The sequence below is a fragment of the Solanum pennellii genome, chromosome 3 (genome assembly GCF_001406875.1).
Source record: "Solanum pennellii chromosome 3, SPENNV200".
In the NCBI taxonomy this organism is placed as follows: domain Eukaryota; kingdom Viridiplantae; phylum Streptophyta; class Magnoliopsida; order Solanales; family Solanaceae; genus Solanum; species Solanum pennellii.
Genome location: NC_028639.1, coordinates 53,002,155 through 53,007,591, shown reverse-complemented (window position 1 = coordinate 53,007,591; position 5,437 = coordinate 53,002,155). Strand labels below are relative to the sequence as shown.

The 5,437-nt window shown below is 32.5% G+C and overlaps 1 pseudogene; it reads right to left on the bottom strand.

Moving 5' to 3' along the window:
* Window positions 1–988: 988 nt before the first annotated feature.
* LOC107014005 lies at window positions 989–4,288 on the bottom strand (annotated as a pseudogene).
* Window positions 4,289–5,437: the final 1,149 nt, after the last annotated feature.

Genomic DNA, 5,437 nt, shown 5'->3' with positions numbered 1-5,437 from the left:
ATTGAGAGAGTTCAAATATGAAGTTGGGATCCCTGTAGAAGACCATAGTTATTGTCTATCTTGTAGATTCGCTTAAAGGTCTGTCTATATTGGAGATTCACTTGAAGGTATCCGCTCACGCTTTAAGAGGTAATTCATTAATTAAATTTCAATATATTTATATGTTCTAGCATATTATATGTGTTCTAGGATAAACGTTATTGATTATTTATTATTTACATAAGTTATAAAGATTATATTATGATTCAACTGTGCATATAATTTTGCAACAAAAGGACCATAATCCATTTAGGGAAGTGGCCCAAGTGTTTAAGGGCCACCAAGAGAGGAGTCCAGCTGGACAGACCCTTAGACGGTCCGTGAAGTCATGGACAACCCACTTAGGGGAGGCTGCCCATTCGTCCAGGGCTGTCAGGTAAGGGGGTCTCCTTGACGGTTCCCCATATAGCCCGTGAGGCCTTGTACGGACCGTCCAACCCTTATTTTAGGTGACTGTCGGTTTTAAGTTAAGGACAACTGCAAATGACCATATCTCCCAGCATATAACGAATTAAGTGTCTCATGACACTACCAAATTAAAAGTCTTTGAGTCTTCTTTTCAATGCCACCAAATTTACCTCATTTGGAGTTTGCAGTAAAATTTTATGTCCATTTTAACAGGTCCATGTCAGACCGTAGAAGTTTTAGGTGATTTACAAACCAAACATGAGAAAATATCAAGTCATTGATCCTCACAAATCGAGCATGAAAACATAAATAAAAAATCCACTTATTTTCTAAAAATACATTTTCCATAAGACATTTTTTCCCTTCATATCATACACACCATAAAGTAAATCTCCAATAATCTATCAAGCCATTGATCCTCGCCTCCATTCAAGGATATAACACCATTTAAACTGGAGCAAAAATTAAATTTCAGCACAAAATAAAAGGGAAAATAACAGTATTTTACATGGATCATAAAAGATATATCTAAACCAACGGAAATAACAAGTTAATTTGCATATAGATTATGTAACTAGAAAGCAACCATAATATTCAACAACCGCACAATCTCAAGACAAGTGTCAGTTGACTGTTATATTGAATTCCATAGTCTACGAGAGATCTATCATCATCCAGTTGTCGTCCATTATAGATTAGTCTCTGTTTATGAAATCGGATACCTTCTTTTTCCTGAATGGCAGCTTTAACATCTGCAATCGTGTCATCACTCTCAACCATTAACTTAAACCTGCGATTAGTAAGCGTTAACACATAGATTTGTGTTATTGGTGCATATCGAAGAATTAAGGTAGATCCTTTATTGATTCCCGCAGACTCTAACGTCTGTGCATCTCTCATAACTCCCCCATCTTCATTCAACAACTTTTGTTTTTTAAAAGAAATCCTCTTGAATATACGCTTTAACTGCAGCTATACTGTCATCTGGAGAAAAGCTTTTGATTCTGAACATATAGTAGTATCTTCTTCCGTGAGATCTATACTACTTGGTAGAAATGATTTTGGTAATGACTTCCAATTAATCACGTCTCTGTAAGTGTCATCTTGAATAATAATTCGCATCATTCCATCTCGTGACCATGGATCTATAATAAAACACAACATAAGTACTCTTCCATCAAAACAAATGATCATACAACAACCGATATTTGAATCATCTTTTGTTTTTTAACTACAAATAAATTGTGTTAGAATTGACAAACTTTCATTGGGTTTCATAATTACACGAGAAAATAGAAAGTCACCATACTTTTTTCTAGTTAGGTTCATAGAAAAAAAATTGAAAACTAAATAGAAAACAAAAAGAGTTTACTCTTTTGAACATCCATTTCCATTGTGGGTTGATGATCACTTGATGTGCCTTTCATCATATTCTTCCTTCAACTCTAAGATAAAAGAAGACAAGTGTCACGGACCTAAAGATTCTGACAAGACTCCGTGCGGCACTTGACGGTTTACTCACGATTCTTTCACGTTCTTGCAAACTCAAGTAATCCTTAAACTCGGATCGCTAAGAAAATAAGAAGAAAGACACAAAGGCAGAATTTCGGAAGAGGGGAATTGTATTACTTGTTGGACTATTGGATGATTTACAAATACAATGACTCTCCTATTTATACTACTCTAATGACTAAGAGTAAATAAATGCTAATATACAAGTCCCTAAGTACATGCACTCAAGACATGCCTACATTCCAAGAATGTCTCTAACTCTTCCAAAGGGACTCCTAGATTTCTCTAGTCTGCCCCAAGATTCTAGAAGACTTCTAGAATCCTGCACAAGCCTCTCCAATGCTCAAGGCTGCTGCCCCTCCGTCTGCTGCACACCTGGACCGCGCCTGCCCCTCCGTATGCTAGACCTTTGGGCCGCCTGTGCTGCAATCCGTCTGGATAGGTCACGATCTGCCTGGATATGTGGCGGGTCGTGACACAAGGCTCAAAACCCTTATAGAACGAAGCCTAAAAAGGGACATTTAAGACGGTTCACATGATTTTTGGGGATGATTTATGCCTTGTGGGCATTTTAGAATATCCATTGTGTCATTCGTAGACAAAGTAAAAGCTTCTTTCATTGCTTTAGTTTTTTTTTTTTTTTCATTCAAAATAATATTTTTGATAACTTTTTTGTTCCAGCTAAAATTATAAAATTAAAGAATATTTTAAATCATTCTACATATTTTAGTCATAATCATAACAAAAAAAAGAGTTAAAATAATTTTATAAATTTATGTTTGAATTAAAATCAGATAAACTAAAACGGAGAAAATAAAAAATTTAAATTGTCATTTTCATCAAATTAAATAGAGTTTCTCTCTCTTTTTTCAATATTTTTCCACAACTTTTATGTTGAAAAATGTTCACACAAGTCTCTCTTTCACAGTTTGTTATAGACAAGTGAAGTCAAGTGGATGCCTATGTGGGCTACTCCAAGTTTTGTTATATTTTTTTTCTCTATCATTGGTTGATTTATGATAAGTGAAAATTTTGTAGTGATTGAGACATGATCAATAATAGTTATGGGAGGGCACCATTTTTTTTTACAAGTGTTTTTGTATGTCATTTTTCTTGTTACGCTTTCTCTTTCACATACTTTTTTTTTTCAAATTTTAATCATTTTTTCATCCGCACTACGTTTCTAATTACTTATTTATTAATAATAATAATTATATTTTTATTGTTATACAAAAACAAATTCAATTACTACTCCGTCATCCATTTCTATTCTTTAGTATAAAAATTTGAATGTTTCAAAATTTACTACTCCACTTATTTATATTCACTATTACACAATTTAAAAGTCTAAATTTATCACTCCAATCTTTCATTTCTTTTATGAAGGAATAAAAAATATATTAAATTGGAGTAGTCTAATCTCTCTCTTTTTCATACACACTTTTTTAGAATGGGGAAAAAGAACATATAAATTCTCAAACTATCGTAAATGGTATGTATATATTCTTCGTCATACTTTAGAAATATTGGTGCCCCTGCCGTCCAAAAATTAGAGCATATATACCCTTTATACTAACGAACATACACGTGTCATAATTTTATCCTCACGTAGAATGAATGTTGATTTTATAGTAGATTGTTCTTTGAAAGCTGTAATATGCAAAAAAATTATGCAATTGTTTTAATTTTCATATGAATACTTTTCTTATATATTTTTTTCTATTTTTTTTTTATACGTAGATACTCTAATTTATTGATAATTAGTTATGCAATTATTTCATAGATATGCCTTCTCAGAATGTGTTCGGTATGGACAATTTCTTCTTTTCAATCTCATAAAGAGCAAACAAGTTCACTTAATCTAATGAAGTATGAAATAAGGTGTGGGAGATAGAGAAATAGAGTATAGGATAATGCCTATGAAGGCGGGATGAAGATAAGTTGTGTTGAAGGATGAAAATAAATCACTAATGTAGAATATGTTATTTGTGAAATTTTTTTTCTTTCAATAGGAATATCATTTTCCTCGACCTTATTTCCCGAACAAAATATTTTCAAAATTTTAACCAATCGAACACTAATAAATTTTTTAAAAAATTCGTCCATACATGACACACCCCGAGAAGACATGACTATGAAGAATTAGACATAGAATATTAGGGTTTGTATAATTACTGGGAATGGAAAACACACAATCATGCAATTAACTCTAGAAATATATACTGGAACTCTACAGCTTACCGTTTTTTCTAAAGTTGCCTTTCATGTTTGCCCTGTTTTCCTTCTATATTGTCTCCTCCTTTCTAATTCATCATCTTCTCTCTATACATTTCCTATTTTGTCCTCCACAAATAAACTTTCTTCAAATTTCAAAAAAAATAAAATAAAATACTTCTTCTGTTTTAATTACTTGTCCAATTCTTTTTATAGTTGTCTCTAATTACTTATCAATCATGATAAATAAAAAAAATAAATTATTTTTACCTATTATATATTCAATAAATTATTTTTAAAAGATAAAAAGCTTCTTAAAATTATGAATTTTTAATTTAACCACATCATAATAAATAGAGATAAAATAATAAATTCAGTGCGTCAACTTAAGTGGACAAATAATAGAGTTACATAGAGTAGCTTATTGGGGTAAATCGTAAAAGTTAAAGAGGATATAAGGTATTAAAATTTTTTAAAAAAGACTAGTAAGCCAATATTGATCAAATGGTTTTTTTAAAAAAATACCACAATTGTTATCTCTCTGAATGCGACATATCAAAAATACTCCATTACCATGCTTCAACTGTCCATGGATGAACTTGGAGAGAAGTTAGAGAAGACGTATGTTTAGAGAGGAAACAGAGAAAATGGAAGTTTGGGGAAAAGAGATTGTGTTTATTATGAGGGTATCACACTTTTATATAATGCAGAAAAATAGAAAGTATCCAAAGCTGTGTAACAAGAAAAATAACAGAATTAGGGATAAACTAACTAGTTCTAACTAACTAACTGCAGTAACTAATTAAATGATTGTGTCAACTATAATTATCAATACCCCCCTCAAGTTGGAGGTGTGGAAAACACAGATAACTTGCTTAATGCTGAGGAATGTTTGATTCCTGTCAATGTCTTAGTCAATATGTCTGCTAACTGATCATCAGAACTTATGTAATGCAGCGAGATGAGGCCTGTCTTAAGTAAGTTCCTCACAAAGTGGCAGTCAACTTCAATATGTTTGGTGCGTTCATGAAATACTGGATTTCGAGCTATATGTAGAGCCGACTGACTGTCACAATACACTTCAACAGGTGCAGGTAATGTCAATATTAGTTCCTCCAATAGTCTTTTCAGCCATACCAGTTCTCCTGCAACTTTCCTTAGAGCCCTATACTCTGCTTCTGCTGAAGATAGAGATATAGTCTCTTGCTTCTTGGATTTCCTGCTAAGTGGGTTGTTCCCTATCAACACAATATAACCACTTACT